The sequence below is a fragment of the Plectropomus leopardus genome, chromosome 8 (assembly GCF_026936395.1).
Source record: "Plectropomus leopardus strain MGB_pleo_1.0 chromosome 8, ASM2693639v1, whole genome shotgun sequence".
In the NCBI taxonomy this organism is placed as follows: domain Eukaryota; kingdom Metazoa; phylum Chordata; class Actinopteri; order Perciformes; family Serranidae; genus Plectropomus; species Plectropomus leopardus.
Window position 1 is genome coordinate 20680945 of NC_142183.1, and position 22308 is coordinate 20703252.

Below are 22308 nucleotides of genomic sequence, written 5' to 3' on the forward strand. Positions count from 1 at the left end.
TGACAAGCCAAAAAAGTTTGGAACCGCTGATCTATATCAGTGTATTTTGAGGTAAAATTGAAAGTAAACACGCCTGAAATGTCAGTAGTTATCCCTCATTTCACAGGAAAGAAATGTTCTTTTCACTCAAAGTCTCATATTTGGGGGTGAATAAATTTTCCTTGCAGGTGCAAGTAAAAGAAAACATTTGGGTAGAAAACATCATGCTATAAATCGAGCACAAATGGAAGACACCGCCGCAGGCTTGAAAGGTTGTTTGTGAATCCATATAAACTCTCTTCACTGACACTATTTGAACTGAAGCTATGACAAATAAAACCTAAATGTCTGTTCTGATAATCATCACTAAAAATGGTCACAGCTGTCCTATTTGTTTGCTGGATCAGATGGTGTGTCTGTGATGCTTCACAGACAGGAAGATAAACACATCCAGTTATTTCATGGAGTCGTAAACACACTGTGAATATAAACAGATCTCTGAACTATGCTTTTTTTATTGATGCAATTTCAAAAAAGGAAAAGATTATCTATAAATATTGGGCCAAAAACTTAATAAACACTCTTCACACTTGTGTTTGAGCTTGAATTCAAATGAAACAGGAGAAAGTCGGCAGATGCTTACAGCACTTGTTTGGTCCAATGACGATTCAAAGCAGTGCATAAAAGGCTAATAAAACGAAAAGATTGGTTAGATAATAACAAGAAAACCATTTTGTTAAAGAATGTGTGAAATACATGCAAATAATTATCAACTAAATCCCAGAGGTCTTTGGTATGTTGATTCACTGTCATCCATATCAGGGAAATAACTTGAGATTCATCTACAGGGCTCAATACATAAAAAATGAGAGTTTCTCAAAGAAAAGAAGAGAAAACTCACTAAAGGAGTGCAGTAGATAACAAGCCAGACAGGAGAGAGAGAGAGAGAGAGAGAGAGAGAGAGAGATGAAAAAAAAATCAGAGAGGGGATGATCACATATACATGCTAAGTGGGAGAAAGGATTTAAAGAGAGAGAGAATCCATTAGGAAGAAAAAGAAATGTGTTAAGAGAAAAACTTAATGTGCGTTCAACAGGGACAAAACAATTTAGTTTGTTATCATTTATTTGTATTTCTCATCATTCCTAAAAGACCCAGAGCCAAAAACTGTCGAAAAGAATGAATAAAGCCCTGTATATTAATCAGGATGTAAGATTAACAGCAAAAGCTTCCATCACAATCTCAGTGCAGTCAGTGAACATTTCAGAAGAACCACATTAAAGGAGGTGAAGTTTGGCTTCCAAAATCCTGTATTGTGCATTGATTTATTGTCTGCTTCTGCTCTGTCAAAACTGACTAAATATTTTCTTCTACAGCTGAGGCATAAAAATAATCAGATGTAAAAAAGTATCTGATTCAGTAAAACTGTGACAAAAAGTTCTTGTTTAAAAGAGGCCACACGGACTGAAAATCAGGCAGATTTAGTCTTGATTATGATGAAATGATACAACTAAGAACCACAAAAACAACCAAATCCTTTGATGTAAATGGTGCAAACACCCAGTGAGATGGTGCTTTATGTAAAATAACATTAATTTTTATTTTAAGCTCTACCAAAAGATTTGCATGCTTTCTTTTGCTACTTTGGGGTGTCCGAAAAAGCCAAAGTCCTTCCTCTTCCAGTGTCCATGAGAATTAATACTCTGAGGAAAAAAAAGACCTCCAACATGTAAAAGTTTGATGAAATGGTCGTTCAAGTCGTAAACTTAGGCAAAATCCATCTAGACGACAAGGTGGCCGACATAAAAGCACCTGACATTATAGCAACATGGCGGCCCACTGATTAACCCTTTTCTACCACATTAGCTTTGGCTCTTGAAGCGTTACTGTTCGGGATAATTACAACCTTTGTGTTTTCTAGTGAACCAGCCAACGTGTCCACAAGTTTTGAGTGGAATCACTGTAATCAAGGATATGAACGGAAGGCACTGCGTAACTTGTATGAGTACATTTGTAGCATAGCTTCAGTGAGAGAGAAAGTTAAAACGTCACTTACATGACTTGTGTAGTCTTTCTGACTACATACTTTCACAGTCCAATACTTTAACAGTTTTATGACAAACTGCACCTCCCAAAACTTCCAGATTATCTTTCACAATGACAAACGTGTAATTTATGGCACAATTTAGGTGGAGTCAAAGAATGATTTGTCTCTTGCTGTTAACTATCGCACACATTTTTTTTTTTTCTGAAATAATGTCCCATGATGGGCCACCAGAGGGGGGCGGACTTCACCTCTACAGAAAGTTGACATAGCCAACATTTTCACAAACTGCTTATTTGATTGTTGTTGCTTATTTAGACATCCAACAGATAGGGAGCAACATAAGCATTCATTTGCAGCCGTGTTTGTCTAATCCAATAATCACTCTCCTTCAAGTTCTGTTTTGGTCTCCAGCAACTCCTGAAGGAAATATCTGGCTCTTATAAACATCTAGCAGCTATACGCTCTGTATCATCATCAGCTAGTTGCTTCCTTCTCATTATTCTGTTGTGTGGTGCGGGCCACGTAGTGCACAGTTTTTTTTAAGAAGAACTTTAACCTAATTCTCTTAATATCTCCCTCTTCTTTCCTCTCTCTGAACACTGTTTTAAAGAGAGACTCTCTTTAAGATCTGCCATATATCAACTACGGGGAGGCATTATGGGAAGGGGCAAAAAGGTCTATCCATAACTGCAAATTGCCCTCTTTCCTTAATTTTGCCTCCTCTATGGCTCTGTTAACTTTACTTACTTCAGCAGAAACTGTAAAGGTGGATAGTATAGCGACATATTCCTTTAGCAGCTAGAGTTTTACAAAGCAGCTCCAAAGACTTCACTTTATAATGACCTTATACACATTAGAGTCACCTTCTCCTCACTGAATGATATCACCTTCTCTTTAAATTACTTCTTTTGCTGTATTCTCTATTTCTGCCAGTGTGTAGAGGAACTAGTCATTTAAAAATGTTATCTGTGATATTGTACAATGATTCTAAATTGTCCTTAAAGAGGAACTTCATCATTGTGTCCATTTAAAGGTTCATACTTGTATTTTGGGCTTCTACTAAAAGAGCACGGCCACACACACACACACACACACACACACACACACACACACACACACACACACACACACACACACACACACACACACACTCACACTCACTCACTCACTCACTCACAATGACAGGGCTTACTGTTAGCATGAGATTACCTTTAGTTACTGACTAGAGACAGTTTGATACCACTGGCGCTGGGTTATGTCAGTCAATACCGAGAGATAGTTCAGATTTTTTAAAGTGGGGTTGCATGGGGCATTTTTCTATATTCAGTGTATTACATACAGTAGATGACCTGAAACAAATAAATACTAGTTAAAACATATGCTATGTTGAGAGTATTTTCACCGCTTTGCCTTTCCATCAAACTGCTTGCTCCAACAAGGGAGCCGTTAATGGCTCCATTTCCCCATCTATGCTCTCCTCACAGCCGCCAGACTAAACTGAGAAAAACAATCATTTTAGCTTTGGGTGGGTGCTGCTGGTCTACAACAGCCTCCATCAGTTACGCGTGACTTGGGCGAATACGAACTAATGCCAAAGTCACACAATAACACAAACAAAATAAGTAACACTCTGAATGCATTCTTCCTCCATAATTCAGACTTGTCAATCACGCCGAGTGGGAATACACCTAAAATATATATATTGACTGCGCCCTCATGTTGTCACTTCTTCCCATTCACAAACAATTGTTGCTCCCTCTTCTGCTCAAGTATGCCAAAAGCATACATTAAAGGACAAAGACAGACAGGTCTTACCTTTTTGAAGGGACTTGGCAGGAGCTCTTAAGACAGTCATCCTGAGGAAAAAAAAACAGCAGAACAAAACTGAGCGTACACAGAGAAAGACACATAAAGAAAATGTGCTTGCTTAATTAAATGTGTTCATGCCTTTTGTACATTTCTACACATACATCACTGGGCTTTTGAGAATGAAAATAAAAGAATCTCAGTGAGATGACAAGATTAGTGCAGCTCCTTTGTAACTCTCTAATTTCTTCGCTGTCTATTCCCCTCTCTGTTAATGAAATGCAAATATTTAAAGAGCCTTTAGGATTGCGGGTCTTCATGAAGTATTCATCCCTCCAAAATCCTTATTTGTGATGCATCAACAAACCACACCATGAGACAAAATGGACGCCAAGTGGCATTAGTGTTATCAGGTTAAAGCACAAGGAGTATGCACCGGCATGCACACTGAAGAGTTAACACGGTTGCTCAAACAACATCCACAGTGTAGAGTGTCTCTCATAGGGCATAATAATTTTGTTTGCCTGACTGTGATGGCTTTAGATCTAAACACACACACACACACACACACACACACACAAGATGATGCAGCATGCAGTGATGCTGTGCTGCTCTCATCTGTAATCAGCTTGGCTTATCAGGTCCAGCAGTTCAACAGGAATTTAGAGACAGACTACAGTGATTTGTTCACCTGATTATCTCCCCTCCCCAGACCGCCGATCTGTCCCATTGAGATGAGACAAATCGCAGAGAATTAGCCTCCAATTACACTCTGCAAGCAGGCTAGCCTCTCTTCATCTGTCATCCTCAATTAGCCCCACAAGCAAATGTTTGAAGTTAAATACTGAATAAAGGGTTGTCCTCTGAAAATGACCCCCCCCCTTCACCCACCTACACAGCAACCCTCTAATGTAGCCTCCAATGCCGTTTATCTTCCAAGGGCATCATGTTGGCGTTATTACAATCAAACTGGTGTATGATCAAAGTGTGTGTGTCAGCACCGGGATATTACTAATAAATCACAGTTGCATGTTGTATGCACTACAGATGGGATTTGGGCAAACAGATGTGTGATGTGTGTGTGGTGATGTGCTACAGAGTGCGGGACTAAATCTGTTGAAAATAAAGATGGGTTTCGCTGCCAACATATTTCGTTTTATTCGCTCTCTCTCTCACACACACACACACACACACACACACACACACACACACACACACACACACACACACACGAATGGTGGTTCCTCAAACAGCTGTTTTGTTCTATCAATGTGACAGCCAGCTCTGAAAACGCTTTGATACCCTCATTGTCACAATCCAGAACCGGTGCTTTGTTTTTTCACAATGCTGCTGGGCACGTGCTTCAATAGATAAACTTCTTCATCACCCACAGCTGGATACAAATCATTACCCACAGCTAAAGGCCCCCATAGTTCATCAAAGTGGCTCAGTTGGCTTGAGCCTAGTGAAAAAACTCCCTCTCCCACTGAGAGATGACAAAACCGCCCAGTTCAGCCCACAGTTCTGCCTTTTCACAGCTCACTACCCAAAGCTGCTTCAACTCTTCAGGCTGTACTGACTTCTTTTTTTTTTTTTTCACCAACAATTTCTCTCTGCCTCCCCACCGCTATATCTTAAGGCTTCGTTTTGTCTGTTCCCTTACCTTAAACAGTCCACCTGTCCCTCCTAGATTAGAAGATTTTTAAAAAGTACAACTTTTAAAAACTATTTGCATTGATGCGTGCAAAATTATGGAAGACCAGCTACCCAAACTTGTGTGTGCTGTGCATCTAAATCAGAAACATCTCTCCTGCTTTGCAGTAATGGCTCATGAGAACACTTCTGCACTGCACTATATTTCAACGTGGTATACTAGCGAATATAAACAAAGTGGCTTTATTTACCTCTGCTTCCTTTAAATGGGTGCAGGAGCAAGACAGATGAAGACCATGCAGATGAAAGAAAGGTCAGTGATAATGATATACTGTATTTCTATCAGATATATTACAACCCCCTGCTACTCATTCTGAACACTAAAGTCAACCCAGAGATTCATTTAATGGAAATCTGGTTCTGAGGATAGCGGTGGTACCACTGCACTGCTGGACACACACACACACACACACACACACACACACTCACACACACACACACACACACACACACACACACACACACACACACACACACACACACACACACACACACACACACACACACACACACACACACAGGCTGCAGAAGCCAGATAGCCTTATTTGATGTGACATGTAATTCCAAACACATCGAGGGCAAATTATACAGGCTGAAAGAGAGAGGAACAGAGAGCGAGTTTAGAGAGAGATAAATTCCAGGAGAAAAGAGACAGCTTCCTGTCCTTCCCTCATCTGTTTCTTAACCTCAAATATGTTCTGACTCATGGAAAGTAATACAAATCAAGCCAATTAAGTTGCAAGCTATTAAGAATAACTGATGGTGTGTCCGTATATCTATTAGGGAATGCATTCAGAAATCAGGAGAGTAAAATATATTAAACAGAAAATATTTTTCTTTTCATTTTTTATTTATATTCAATACCTGTAGTTCCATCAAAAAAACAGTACAAAGAGGGTGTTGCAGCAATTTAGCACTGCGTTTTTATCAAATTCAAGAGAGAGAGGAAAGTAAGTATGGTCAACACTGATGTGACAAAGGCTGAGATATCCTGACATGTAAACCCTTAAATATAGGGAAAGCTCCAAAAACACTTGTTCCTGCAATTTCCACAATGCCAATCAATGGTGTCTTTTCCTAACTGCCTGGTGAATGCCCAAATCTTTCCAAGACCGTGCTCTAACTGGATATACCGCCATGCATTTGTATGCCTCTGCACACCAGTCAAGCTCCACTTACAGTTTACATCCATGTACACGGAGACATGGATGCTTCACATGCATTTTCCCCCAACAGCACAGAAGATCTATGCAATCACAATTTCAAGGTGAGCACCCAAGGTTCTTGAGTTATGGCCCAAAGACCTGTTTTATGACGTGCCAAATTTGAGGAAACTCCATAAAGGCCGACTTCAAATATTGTGTTCATGAGAGTGAGAGGTGACAGTGACCTTGACCTTTGACCACCAACATCTAATCAGCTCATTCTTGAATGTACCTGAACTTTTGTGCCATATTTAAAAAAAAATCCTTCAAGCTGTTCTTCAAATATTGCATTCACAAGAATGAGACAAACATGATCACAGGGACCCTGACCTTTGGTCTCCAAAATCTAATCAGCTCATCACTGAATCCAAGTGAATGTTTGTGTCAAATATGAAGAAATTTCATTGAGATGTTCTTGAGATATTGTATTCACAAGAATGTGACGGACGTGCGGACAGACAACCCGAAAACATAATGCCCCGGCGGGGCAGCTGCAGCTACAGGGTTACAGACACAGTAAACTCACTATCCCTGATAATGCTGCATTGTGAACAAGTCAAAAACAGGACTAGTAGTCAGGCAGCGGCTGCAGGTGTTAATTTTGAGCCAGGTAAGAAGAGACCATTAACACAGTTAGCTTGTCCACTTAGCATAAACTTTAACTTAATTCACCTTGTATAAAAACTAGTGCTGGGCCGTTAACGGTGTTAACGTGCTGCGTTAACGCGGGATTCTTATCGCGCGATAAGGAAATTATTGCGCGATAAACTATTCACTAAGTTGGGTCTATACAGTGAGCAAGGCACCGATTTCACTTTGTTGTTTAAGCGCGGATGTACACCTGGTCGAATTACGCGGAGGGGGCTTGAACAAGGCGGAAGCTGGTCTGCCTGAGTGACTGGAGTGATTGGCTCAAGCCGTGTCACAAAGCTGCTGACTGTTAATGGTCTTCTTCATGACCTCTAATGTAGGCCCACAGTTCAGTTAGGGTCATGTTATCAGAGGCTGCGCCCTCTGCTGTTCATTCCAGTTAGCAGGAAAAAGCTTTTTCCACATGGAGACAGAACCTGTGTTCCTAAATGTCTGTGTTTAACAAAATAAAAAAAAGTTAAACACCAAAGTAAATCTTATGGAACATTATTTTTCTTTACCAAATATTATAGTAGAACAGCTTTCTCAAGCAGTTTGTGATGCATTTTCATCATTTAGATAGATAGATATTATTTTGAATGTCTTTGGCAAAATTCAAATCTATAATTTTAATCTAGATTAATCTAGATTAACTACAGGATTGCAGTGAGATTAATCTAGATTAAAAAAAATTAATCTATGCCCAGCACTAATAAAAACATAACACCACACGTCCTCTCTGTCATAAACAGTTACGTCTAGCTGCATTGGAGAGAAGGAGAGACATGAAGGAGAGATCCCGCTCCAGCATGATGACAGTGGAGTGGGAGAGGCTCAGGCAGGAGACGTGAAGGACCCCGAAGGACACAGAGAGGCTGCAGGCGCAGCAGCAGGAGCAGGCACTACTCAGATGGAAGGACAAGGAAAAGCAAGCCCATCAGATTACGGCGCAGTCAAAACGACGGAGGGAGATTGTAATTTTAGTGAGGGTTCAGGGTTATGGCCAGCTAAAATGACAGGGTGAATGTGGTGCGTGTTATGGCACAACAAGCTCCTTTTTCAGAAATGGCAAAGGTATTGACAACAGCAACAGAGGGCAGGGCAATCCCAAAATATTTAAAAGATTGATAAAAAAAATGAAAAAAACTGACAGGGACTGGCTAACATATATAACATACAGCTATAAAAAAGGCAGTAGTATTATCATGCTACTTTTCTGAGAGATAACCTTATATTGTTAGATTCATAAAATGCACCCAAATTCATGAATACGTTGGATTTTACTACAGTTGCTCTAGCCATTCATGACACTTTTCTGTTCAGGGGACGCACCCTATTTTTTCTCCTTATAATGCTACATTGTAATAATGGGATTTTGCCACTGATCCATACCGTAAAAACTCATGCCTGTCCATGGGACGTATAGTGTTGAAAAAGTACTTCAACTGGAAATGGCATTATCATGTGCCAGATGAAATTCTGTTTTGTTCATAGTTTCAGCGAGAGAAAAGAAAGCATAACAACAACTCTTCTCAGAAAAAAGTCAAAATCGTTAACTATTAAATTAGCCCATACAGTAGCTCACTTAAATGTGTACAGATTGTCACAATATCACATTTGATTTACTTAATAGTGGGTAGATGATTTTGGTGCTCTTTATACTTAGCTAAAGATGTGGCATTTTTGTGATATATTAACATTGACTGTATATAACAATACACTTGTGTAAATAACTTTGTTTCAGATTTGGCATTATAGTTTAATTTCTGTAAAAAAAATAAATAAAATAAAATAAATCTGTCAAACCTGGATTGACATACCTTTTTTTTTGTGCTGCAGGTTGGATGCCAAAGGTATTTAAACCTTGGTGAGCATTTTTAAGAACATTTTTTCAAGTACTTTCCTTGTTTGTTTGTTTTTCATGTCCTTTATTTGTTGCTAAATTTCAGTACAATTTCCTTGTACTTTTTTTTGTAATTTCTTACTCATTTTTGGGTCATTCCTTGCCAAGTTGCTCATTGCCTTCCTCCCATGTTTTTTAAAGAAATTAAGCGTACTTCCTCAGGTTTCAAAGAGTTAAACATCACTGAGATGTTACAATCAGCTCTCCTAGTATTTCGCCATAGTCTTACAAATGACCTTTCTTTTCCTAGAGCCTCATTAATATTTTAAGTATGCTCATCTCAAAAGCATTAACTTAGCCTTCCCTGACTTCGCCCTAGTGTCACTCAAATCCTTCAAAGTGATTACAAGAATATAAAACTGTCCTTTGAGACCGTATCATCTTTTTATTGCTACTGTCTGTTTCCTCATTCACCACTAATAAATAACAGACTTATGTCCATGTATTTCATCCCTCTCCCTCCAAAGCCTGGACAAGGTGGTGTGAGACAGATTTAAAATGCCATCAAAATGAATGATGCAGCTTTTACTACATTACAGTGGTAGGAGAGCCGGACTGTGGCAAACGGGAAACTGGCCAAACACAAGACACAGAGACGAGTCACACGCAGTTAAAGGCACGCACACTCTTATAGTCTTTGCAGTAATGGTTATAGTAATTAACACACAGAGAATTAACTGTTAAATGTAGTCAGCAGTGGGCATTGTGTAAAATTACGTTAATGAACTAAAGGTTTAACGACACATCCCTGTCCCGCTGTCATCTGTCTTGTGAGGCCATGCAGGCATAAATACCAAAGATGTCAAACAGGATATAATCATTGAGTCACACAGGGAGGAATAAAATGAATTAGACTGCAGAATGCTCCTGACTGCTCTGTGAATAATGAGAACATTTTTTAAAGCAATTTGCCAACTTTCCAAAACTAAGTGAAAATCATTACAGACAGAAAGTTGGTACTAAGCCTATGATGAATGTATTAGAAACTCAGTGTGCCCTGTGTGTTTGCACAGGGCTTCAATCATTGAGCTGTGCTGCTGATTTGTATGAGCCAGATGGCACGTCTGACATCCTTCCTGTGTTTCTGCAGGTAACATGCATCCGTTGCATTCTGGCAACAGCTGCTGCATCAGCTGGACAGGGTGTCCTGGGATACTGTGGGGGATATTTCAGTCCTCTGTATCTATTAGGTGATAGACTGGTATCAGCCATTGGCTAGTAGCTCATTCACTGCCTTCATGGCACAGTTATTAGGCAGATTTGATTTGGAGATGTGACTGTGAGGATTTGGTTGGATAGATGACTGGATTTCACAGTGTCTGGCTCGCACAGCTGTAGAGTCACTAGATTAAAAAATGATCTTCCCAAAAGGATGCGCCATTAACCTCAGAAACTCTGTGCTTTTGCATCTCTATCACAACAAGACACTAAGCAGGCAAATGCTGAACAGTTGGAGGCTTTATATATTTCATTTATGTATTATTTTACACATATTCATAATGCATTGTGTATTTTGTTTCATAATGTATTAAAGTGTGCCCAGGGATCCACTTAGTATGTGTTGTGTGTGTGTATATATATATGTGTATATATTTACACACACACACACACACACACGCACACACACACACACACACACACACACTCTCTCCTTAGCTTAAGTAGACCAGTAGGGAGTCATTATAGTCAACTATGACTCCCACTAAGTAGGTTACTTACTGTGCAACTACACAAATTACGTCTCTGACAAGAGATGCTGATCATAGTTTTGTGTTTAAATATAAAGACTGTGGTTAAAAAGACTTGGCTGTGCAAGAGATAAATCACTGTAGTGGAAATAATAACATCTGATTAAATCTACCAGTTGTACAGAAACACAGTTGTGTCCATGTGAGTTTTGTTTATTCTCTCTCTCTCTCTCTCTCTCTCTCTCTCTTCTGTGTGTGTGTGTGTGTGTGTGTGTGTGTGTTTTCACACATTTTATCTTTACAGTATTATCAGTACTGGTGTCCTGTTGAGGCATTAGTTGGCTTACAGGCAGTTATTCATTATTTAACACAGTACAAACTTGTGGGAATACTGTATCTATATATTTGTGTTGATAATATAAGAGAAAGAGGAGCATTAAATCTACGGGAAACAAGATTCAGAATAATGGTTCTCAACGAAGAATCCAAAAGTTTTCTCTTCCTCCAACGTTATATCCATAACTATTCACTTCTGGTATTAATCATATCTAGCAGCCAGAATCTTTTCACATAGAGGTCCCTGAAGAGAACTCTTTCAAGTGGAAGTCTGTGAATGTGTATCAGTTTAGGGATCCTTCACACAAAAAAGGTTGAAAACCACTGATTGAGAATCATACTTTTTCTGCATCTATATATCATTGTACCTGTGCAACACGTTGTGTCTCCCAGTTCGTCAAATATGGCAAATTGGTCAGTTGCCAAATGCTTCAAACTATGATGTTGTATGTACCCCCCTTGCATCAGTTTTGGGTGCTCAAGTTCAGCATGTCAATTTTGATTCATTACATGCCTAGCGCTCATTCAAAAAAAGAAACGTGTTTCATCACCAAAACTATTAGGTTAAAGCAACAAAACTACTTGGTTAGGTTTAGACAAAGATCATTGTTTGGGTTAAAGTAAGTATGTATGTTGTGAAACTTCAGTAAGTTAACATGGCTGAAAAAAGAAAATCTCAAAATTTTTCCACAGGACACAAACAGTGGTCTCCTAGGTGAAAGTCCTGTATGTATTTGACTGATCAGTCCCACCTCCCTCCTGTCTACCTTCACTTCCTCTCATATCATACTATGTTATTGCTACAAAGGATTTACGTCCAAGTTAGTTATAATCCTGGTACGTCTCATACAGATGCTAAAAGGTGCCTTGTGCATCAGAATCCCACACCAAAGGCCACTGACCAAGCTGCCATATTTGTCACCAGGAGAATGAGAACAAGTGACATAAGATGTGATGTGCAAAGCATCTGCAGTTACATATAAAAAGTTTCATCAAATTTGCAAAGCCAACAAGCTTTTTAAAGTTACTTGTCCACAGAGGTCCATAAATTCCTTTTTTGAAATTCCTTTCTATCCCCACTCTCAATACACTGTTTCTTCCTCACTTGAAAAAAGTTACTTGGCATTTTTATGATAAGATTTTCAATTAAATGTACAGGTTTTTTCATTGCCCTTATTAAAAACTACACAGTGGCTGGTGAGTTGCAATTATCTGAACTCAAACTTGCAAAAGAATGACCTGTGGCCCGTGACGGGCAGGTACCATTTTCCATATTCCATATTTGTAGCTGTCTATATCATCTTTTTAGTTACAAATGTACAATTCAGAGGTTTAGCTTAGAACATTTCATGTGTATCTTAACCCTTTCATCCTATCCTCAAATGGAGGAAGGATATGATCTTCTCTTCTCTTTTCTGTACACAATTAAAAAACATGAGATCATATATTTCAAACTTGCCCATCTCAATGCTTCACCATTTTGAGAGAAACATGCACTTGTTTTATTCATGGGTCTGCGGCCTTGCTCAACTCTTTCACTTTTCCTTTTCACCCCTGTCTCCCCCCACACTTTCTCCATTTCCTTTCCTCTCTACACTGTAGATAGAGAAGGTTCTGGTCTAGGATGGATCAGATATATCCCATGGAGCTACAGAAATGTCAGTGAAAGAAAGAAACAGAATCTGATATGGAAGACAGATGGACCAGCTTAGTGAGTGCAGCAAATGTAAGGATGTAGGAGGAGGCAGAGGAACCTGATTTTTTGAACAGATTATCTGTCACATGTACTATTGTCAGAAGACAGTGGAAGTTTCAGCAAATATGAGTTGCTAAGTAAGAGTTGTTTCTTTAAAAGTTACCAACTGTAGCTTTCACTTTAATAACCTTGCCCCTAACAAAATTTGTGTTGCATTTTGGGTAAGCAGCACAATTGTCATTTTTTCTACAAAGGTCAACCTGGTGGAAGCTCACTTCTACTATCCGTATTTCTCCTTCTACCTATGCCTCAAACTCTTGCCGGTTTTGCTGGGAGACCCTCTTGGAAGTGTAGGAAATCATGAATTGACGTTCTGTGGGAGAACCAGGTTCGTGGAAAGTAAAGGTCCATATGTGCTTACAGTTATCAAAGATTGTTGCTTCTCTAAATTTGTGTCTCAGGGTGATGTTTTCCTCCCTATTTTAGCAATTAATAAAATGGAAAAAAAAAAATCAGAATTCCTTCTTGTAAACATTTAGTGGTTAGAAAAATAAAAACATTTTGTTATTCACCCACAGATCAAATATGCAACATAATGCTCAGCTCATTCAAATTCAAGGTTGGTTTCCATCCATGCCCTACAGCAGAATATAGGTGTGAGTTCACCCTAAATCTGGTATTGGCAAAGGCACTGACTGGTGCAGCTAGAGTTATGAATAATAGATAAGTCAGCATGCTTCTCAATTAGTGAGACACTATGAAAATCCTGCTGCCACTGGCTATTTGAGAAGGATGGAAGAAAGAGAGGGAAGAGATAGGAAGGTGAGAGAGGGCAAACACATATATGGGTGGACAGATAATGAGAAGGCAATAAAGGAAGGAAAAGAAGAGATATCTTAGTAACTGTCAGATTGCTGCATCAAAACACTGACAAAAAATAATGAGAATAGGCAGATAAATAGGAGAAATTTTCTATGAATTATTTGAGCAAATAGCCGTGAAAAGATTCCTGCAAACAGAAACAAGACTGCCTGAATATGTACAGGTGAGAAAACAAGTGAGGATGGAATAGCTGCAGAACGCTGCAATCTGTTTATACTCTGTTAGTCTGTCTGCTGACCTATGACTTTTTCTTTGTCAGGTGAGCAATTTCAAAAGTTATGCATATTTAGTTTTGTTTGGTTAAATAGGTGGGCAGAAGTCTGAAAAAGGCAAAAAAAAAAAGAAAAAAGAAAGAATTTTTACAGTACATAGTAATGAAGTATTTTCCATACACTGATTTATTTAATCTTATTTCACTGAACAGTTGCATGCAGCTCATTCGCTCACCTTGTACTTGCCCCACGCTATTTCTCTCTCTCGTTTTTTATCCCTATGGTCCCTCCACCTTTGTGGACTGCTTACCCAGCAGAGCAGAGAGTGGCTGAGGAGACAGACCTACAGATGGCCGTTGTAGCAGCTGAAATCCGGCCAGCGCAACCCCCCCCCCAGGCGTGTGTAACAGCAGCAACAGAAAGTTTGCTGGTCTAACACAGAGTTGGGGCTGTCCAGTCTCCTGGAGTGAGGGTTTGCACTGGCTGGATTCAGGTTTCTGCAGCCACAAAATGGCGAAATGGTCCGTAGCGGTGGGGAGTGGGGCAGGGGACACTCTGTGTTTCAAGTCTCTCTCTGAAGTTAGCAACATATATGTTAACTTGGAGGCGCTGCTGTGAGCCTCAAAACAGAGGCAAGAAGTACGTGCAGAAGCCTAGTGTTAGCTCAGTCCACTTCAATAACAATACGCTAAACAGTTATTACAAGATTACAAAAATTACACTACTTACCCCTGCTTTAAACGATTATCAATGATTCAAAGAAAGGGTAAATACAACACGGCACACAAAACCAGTTAGGATACCAGACAATGTACTGCTTTTTGACAAGGAAATAATACAAATGCCATGATGTAGAGTAGAGATAAGTTTCCTATGCCAATGTGTATCTGCAAAGTAGCTCTCACTGGAACTGAAACACAAAAACTAAATATTAACCCTGTAAAATCTACAGGCCACTATTATGTGTGAGGTGAGCTCTACCACTGAGCTAACAGCTAGAAGGTGATGAATTGAGTTTGCGGCTGCTGAGGCGTTCTGGCGCCACTGCTAACAGTATCAGCTCCCTGCTACAGTTCTCACACACCTCTTATATGGCTGTGGTGCTTCCATAACCTCTCCATGGTGTGAAAAACAAAGTCGTAGCCGTCTGTCTGTGTCTGCAACTGAAAGAACTCAACAGCTTGCTCCAAACATTTCTGTTTTATTTTCAGTTGCTTTCCTCTAGCTGACAGATGTTGGAATAATATCACCGCTGAGCACGATATAGATCTCCACAGTGAAAATTATAAGCTTTTAATAGCCCACCTGTTTCACCTGAGTGTGATATTCTGTGTGGGTGTTTGTTTATTTGTATATGTGTGTGTGAAAGAAAGTGACTGAGGGACGGCAAAAGAGGGGTAGTTTGTATACCACTGCGCTGATATACCTGTCAGGTTTTTCCGAAACGAATCAAAGAAAAGCAGACACAGAATTTACTCCAGGCCATGACTAAGTGTCACACTAAACTCCTTACAAAGCAGTTCTGCTTGTAAGTGAAAAGAGAGAGGGAGCAAAAGAGAGAGAAACTCTTTTTAACTTTTGGAATAAAATATGTTTTTACTGTGTGGGCTTTTCTGGAGGTCAAAGAAATTGTATTTGCAGTAAATGCTGAGCTCAGCCTGAATCCCACCGAGCCAATATTTCCTTTCCTTCAGGAACTGTTAAATAAATAATTTTATATATTGATGTAGCCTACAGTACCCTTAATGATCAATAACTCACTGCAAGTTTAGAACTGTGTAACAACAAATGTGGAATTAATTCTATAAATCCTTCTTTTTCAATTTGTGGTACCCAGACTTTGAGGGCAACAGCGACAAATGTTTTACAGACAAAATGTTTACTGGCAGCTATGCTTGTTGAATATAAATGGTGATATTTGTATATTTGTTACCACCCGGAACTGAGCATAAAATTACATTTATTATTACAAGGTCGCTAGATTTCTTCAGGAAACCGAACCTCAGCGTGTGTGAATTTGAGGCACATTATGCCTCCATTAAACCTGTAGCTCTCAACTGTTTTAGTATTATTCCATCAATTAATCAAGAAATGGGATGAGATATACTTTTGCTTTATTAAAGAGCAAGACCAAATACACAAAGAGTAGACAGCAACTTGAATTCAGCCTTCATCTCAACAATCATATTTATTTACATTAAATGTTAAAATTACCTTGTACTTGTGCTCCTTCATTGAATGGAAGCATTGAATGGATGCTTTCTGTAGCGATCTACTGTGGTAGAATAGTTTGGCTTTACAACAGATGTTTTACAGTGTTTTTATTTATTTATTTATTATTTATTTATCAGCTTGAAATAATCTCAAATTTTGGACACTTTCTATTGTTTTCTCTGGCTTGACTCTTCTCTTCATCTCTGATTATTCCCTCTCTCTCCTCCTCCATTTTGTAATTCTGATGGCTTATTTAGCAATCCAGACAGTAGGACCGTCAAAAATTCAGATGCCTTTCTTTCTAATAAACTCATATGGAGAGGCTGTATTTAGAGTGTATTGTACGTAGTGCACAGCATGCGCCACTAGAGGGCCGTCTCTACATGTGGATCAAGCAGCTGAGCTGACCAATGGCGACTGCAGATGATGAGGATAACGTTATAGAATAATGTAACTGTCGGCCAGCAACAACAGAGAGACACTGCAGGGAAAAGCAGAATATTTTCACATCTAAGTCAGTGACTTAAGGGTTTATTTTGAGCAAACTAAAGTTGGTGATTGTTGGAGCGGTGGACTAACTAACTAGATGACCAACAAGACTAACTAAGATGGTTTTGGCCATCAAATCACATCACCTGTGCACAGCAAGTGTGTCGTGTGACAGTAATAATCGCGGATTAAATGAAGCTTTGATGTAAAAAAAAAAAAAAAAAATGCATGTATGAGTTTTAGTAATTGAGTTACTCAAGTTTCTTGAGAAATAATTTCAGTCCCAGCCACCTCGCATCATGCATTTTTGTGGTGAGAATGGACTATAGCTCAAAACATATTATGAGGGCACAAACCACATCATGTTTGGCATGGATATGGTTAAGTGTAGCTGTTTGTTTTGTGTGTAGTAAATATTAGTACGCATTCCCTTAATCGATAACAGCATGAACATTTAATCTCTCAATCTCTCCCCCAATCTTGGAATTGAGGAGTGCTTTCAATGCTGCATACATATGCAGATAACTGTTTATAGATTTTATCTATTCCATGGAAAAAATAATAAAATATTACTGACGAAAAAACAATAGCATTAGTCATTTGTACTTTCTCCAAATTAGCATTACTGAATTCCTTGACCTTTAAAATGTAGGTTTAGCCACCAGAATTATGAGCCTCAGACATCTATAAAATGGAAAATTGGGAATCCTCATTTTATGGTCGCCATTTATAAAATTCCAAAATGGCTGCTACGTCTGTGTTGACATCTGGCAAAATGTCAGCTTGTCTCTGTGATATTTCTCCATGGGGAAAGACAAGAAAGGGTCTGTAACTTTAATTAATCATGGCATTTAAGAGAAGGACACCAGTGGACCTTCTGTGTGACCAGCCTACCTTTTCACCAGTCCATCCATCATTCTAACCATCCGCGATCTCTGAACACAACTCTGCTGCTCTCACTGTCGCCGCACTCTTTGATACCATCACCTCTGAGATGTTAATGAGCTCTCCGGGGATGAGACTTTCCCATCGGGAGATCTGAGCAAATTTTAAGTAAATCAAGAAGTGGGATGTCATGAGTTGCTGTTACTATGGAAACGTCTACGCAGCAAATCTTTTTTTGTGATGTCATAAAACAGCTCCAGACCTGCTGCACACAACCACAACAACTCCACACCGACAGAGCTCCTTCATGACGGTCACATCCTCACTCATCAGGCTTCAACTCACACACACGTTTGCTACCAGCACAGCACCCTGAGACAACAGGTGTCTGTTTGTTAGGTATTTTAGTGCCTCAGTAAGTCTGATAACATTTGTTGAGAAGGTAAGCGATCAGTTATCTGTAGCTGAATTATAATTTAGCCACAAGTCTGCAACATGATGTTTTTTTTAAAGAGTAATTAAACCGCTAGATTTTTGGCTGAAGGGCCTCTACCACAGAAATCAAAAAGTGCCTCTAAAACATTAAGACACATGAATCTGGGCAGGGCTGGGAGAGAGAGGCTAATACACTCCCATCACATCATCATGCTTTGGAGCACTGAAGCGGGAAGGAGGGGGACAAAAACTGCCACCATACACGCCAACAGCAAAAATCCATTACAATAGTTTAAACCAGTATAGGGCAGTTTCTACGAATATTTAAAGCACAATATGTAAAATTCAAATACTTCATACCGATAAGTTTTGGACCTGGATCCACCAACAGCAATACAAATGTTTAAAATATTGAGGAAGATCACTAGATGCTGCAATAGAGATGTAGAGCATCAGCTGAAGTTGTGTAAAAGCTGGCGGTCTGTTGAATGGCCTTTTTGCTGTTTCGTTAGCATGGCTGACCAGAGCCACTTCTCCCATGTGTGGACATCATCAAACATTTTGATGCAGAGTCTACATCCAGTCCGACTCAGCTTTGCCTCTTTCTTTAGTCATGTATTATATTTGTCATTAAAAAGCCATACATTAATAAACATGCATTTCCCAGGTATTAAATGCTGATGAGGATCACACAGCGCAGCTCTAGATTTTGAATTAGTCATACAGGGAATGTATTTCATGTATAAGATTAAACATGATTGGGATTTTCATGAACACATGAGCAATTGCCGAACCAATGTATATTCAAAACGTTTCCAAAACATTTTGTTCATACCAAACAATTTCTAAACCTGGAAAACTGTTTTTCTAATTTCTTAACTTTTCAAGGAATGTCATGACTATAGGAACCCTTATAATTTCAATGTTTAAGTTAAAGAGCATATATACCACTACTGTGGGCTGCAGTCTGTGCATAATGGTGCCTGTGAACAAGAATTTATTATCTGTCTATCAATTATTTGTATATGAATGTATGTGTGAATAGAAGTGAGCTTTGAGTGCTATTACTATTCAGCACACACAGGCTGTCTATCACGGCTACATACGTCTCTTTACAAAGCAACGTGTCAACAAAGAGCAAACGACTATGAGACCATCCTTTTACTTTATAAACGGCAGTCCAGCTGCTCACACAGTTTTCTAATCACATTCTTTAGACGTTCTCTTGTCTGTCCACAGTACAACCTTCATCTGTGTTTTGTGTCTGTCCCGCTCTCTATCCATTACTCTCTCTGCAGTGGATAATGAGAACGGCAGTAAAATATGTTAAGCACTAGATTAAAAACAGCAAAGAAATATTTCAGTGGGCCTGTAATACTTTTTGTGGAGCAAACAAACAGTTTATGTGCTGTTGGGCGGGGGGGAGATGCTCTGCAGCAGGGATGGATATATTGATTGTAGTAGGTATAAAACACATCATTCTGTTGTCAATTTTAACACAATCACACTGTCTCACAGATATTAATGACACCAAAACAAACTGAGGTTTTACTGCAATTAAATTAAATTGAAGAAGTTCCTGAGAAGACGCAGGGAAGATCAATGCTCTTCTCAGCCTTATCTATCCTCTTCTGGCTCAACAGGCACCAACAGCACCTTTGGTTTTTTACCCTGTAATGATAGATGTGAACTCAATAAACTCAACTTCTGGTCCTCTGAATAGAGTGGATTATGGGGCTGCATTAATGTGGGTTTAAAAAATTGCTGGACCTGAAAATGCCCCCTTTTCACCAAAATAAGCACTTGTACACTTTTTTTTTAATGCGAGAAAAACTCCCTAAAATAGGCAATAATTAATGGAAAACCAGTTTAATGAGTTTCAGCGCAGAGCTGGCAGAAACTCAAAGTCTGATCTGATTGTGTGTCATATATCAAAATAGCTATTTAGTTAGCATTAGCTACCCAGCTACATGGCCGGGACAGTCCCATAAACAATGGTGGGTGCATGTAGTGCATCTACAAATGTTACGCTTTACTGAAATATTGTGACTCAGGCAGAAAATGTTGCCAGCCCATCTGTTTAGAGTTTTTTTTCACACTCCAATTACCACTGCAGGTGTATGCTTCTGTAAACCAGTCAAATTGGAGTTACAGTTTACATCCATGTCTGTCCAGAGTTATTTATGTGACGTTTTGTTTTTGAGTGTTTCGGCAAAACATTTTGATGTCATGGTGAAGTCGATCTTTGACCCTTTGAATATAAAATGTCATCACTATACCATTTTATTCTATTAAACATTTAAATGAAATTTTGTCAGTAGTGAATTCTTGAGTTTTGGCGCAAAAAAATGTTTTTGAGGCCACAGTGACCTTTGACCTCCAAATGCTACTCAGTTCATCCTTGAGTCAAAGTGGTTTGAGCCAAATTTGAAGAAATTTCCTTAAGGCCTCTTCAAACATTGCATTCACAAGAATGAGACGTACGAATGTTCACAATCACCTTCGACCACTAAAATTTAATCAGTTCAGCACAGAGGTCCCAGAGCCATAATAACCTTTTAGTGTCTGTTTTAATAAATAATTTTCACTATACAGACATTTTACACATCAGGCAATGAAAGTATATCCCCCAGTGTCAATACTTATTACTGAAAGAAAGTCACATGTCACAACCAATCTTAAAATCAGTCAGAAACATTGTAAACTTCACTTGCATAACAACATTTCTTTAACCCCATTATTCACCTCTAGGGCTGCAACTAAAGATTATGTACATTATTAATTAATGTACTTTTGTGAAGACAGAAGAAAATTAATGATAATACCCATCACAATTTGTCGTCACGTCCAGGGTGGAATGTGTCGTCAGACCAACAGTCTTAAACATAAAGAATTTCAGTCTAAAAATATCCTCACATTCAATCCAGTGCAGCACAAGTCATGTCTGCTTTAAAAGTGACTCAAATAGATTCTAAAAATACTTGCCAATTAGTTTTCTGTCAACCGACAAATCAATGAATTCTTTCAGCTCTACATCATCACCATCATAAAGCTGACAAAAGTGAAATGGAGAGGAGTTATATTGGAGAGAACAGTAAAGAAGATCAGACACCAAAGGGAACAATGCAGCCTTCCTTTGTGTACGTACGTGCCACTGTGTGTGCTTCCACTGCAGTCTACAGGGATCACCAGTGAGGTCCGTCCTCTTATGACCCTAAATTCTAGCAGGCGGACGTGAGCATGTCAGCTCTCTTACAACAACCTCTCTGAAGCTGGTTCCTCCTTTTTCCTACTGAACTGTCACTAATCTATTAGACAGAAAGACTGAGGAGGAAAAGTGATAATAGCTGCTCTCAAGACAGCAAAATAGATCAGAGAGTAAACAGAAACCAGCAGCTATAATGGAAAATGCTTATTTATATGAGTTCATTCCAATATGTGGTGCTGACTTTGTCCTCTGATGATTTTGACATTGTGTACTCTTAATCTGATGTATTCAAAGACAGCAGAAATGCTGCTCCTCTCCTGCAGCGAGACTTAAGATTGAAGAAAAGTTGTGATGGGATTTTGACAGACATCAGAGCGGCCTCAGACGGGAAAGGTCAGACATTATCTGGGCTCAAAAGCAACATTTTACATTTTCTAAAAGCAATTTATTCGTCTGTGGTCTGGTTTACACTTCTAAAAGAAAACACACTGAATGAAGATAAACTAGGGAAACACATTTGGGTCAGATTAAAATAGATTCTTTGTTTTTCTCCATTTCCTCCGTAAACAGGGGAAACAAAGCGTCAAGCACTTTCAGATATCTTCCAATGTGTAGATCTGCCTGTACATCTGGAGATACAGTCTGCTGATTTCATAAAAAGTAGAGTACATTTTTTCAACACATAAATGTCCTTTCCAGAAAAAAACAGCATCATAATCATTAAAGGTGAGGAAAAAAATATATTTAGTATAGTACTGCGACATTTTTGTGGCAATATTTTATCGATACACAGATGGCCAATATCACAATATCACAAATACAAATCAAACATTTGTCAGCCCTCTAGAATAATAGAATCAATTACTTTATCAGTCCATTAGATATATTTTGCTGCAATAAAGGGTACTTGTTGTGAGGTTAATTGACTAAAAAACTTATCAATAGATAAAACAGATGTTGACAATATTTCCATTGGGGAA

The 22308-nt window shown here is 38.9% G+C and overlaps 1 long non-coding RNA gene across 2 annotated transcripts in view; it reads right to left on the reverse strand.

Annotated features, from left to right (window-relative positions):
- LOC148188931 (uncharacterized) overlaps positions 1-22308 on the reverse strand; it is a 219032-nt gene that overhangs the window by 40824 nt on the left and 155900 nt on the right. For both annotated transcript variants that reach the window (XR_015777132.1, XR_015777131.1), the window contains exon 3: positions 3842-3882. This is a non-coding gene — a long non-coding RNA (uncharacterized LOC148188931). The remainder of the gene's footprint in view (positions 1-3841; positions 3883-22308) is intronic.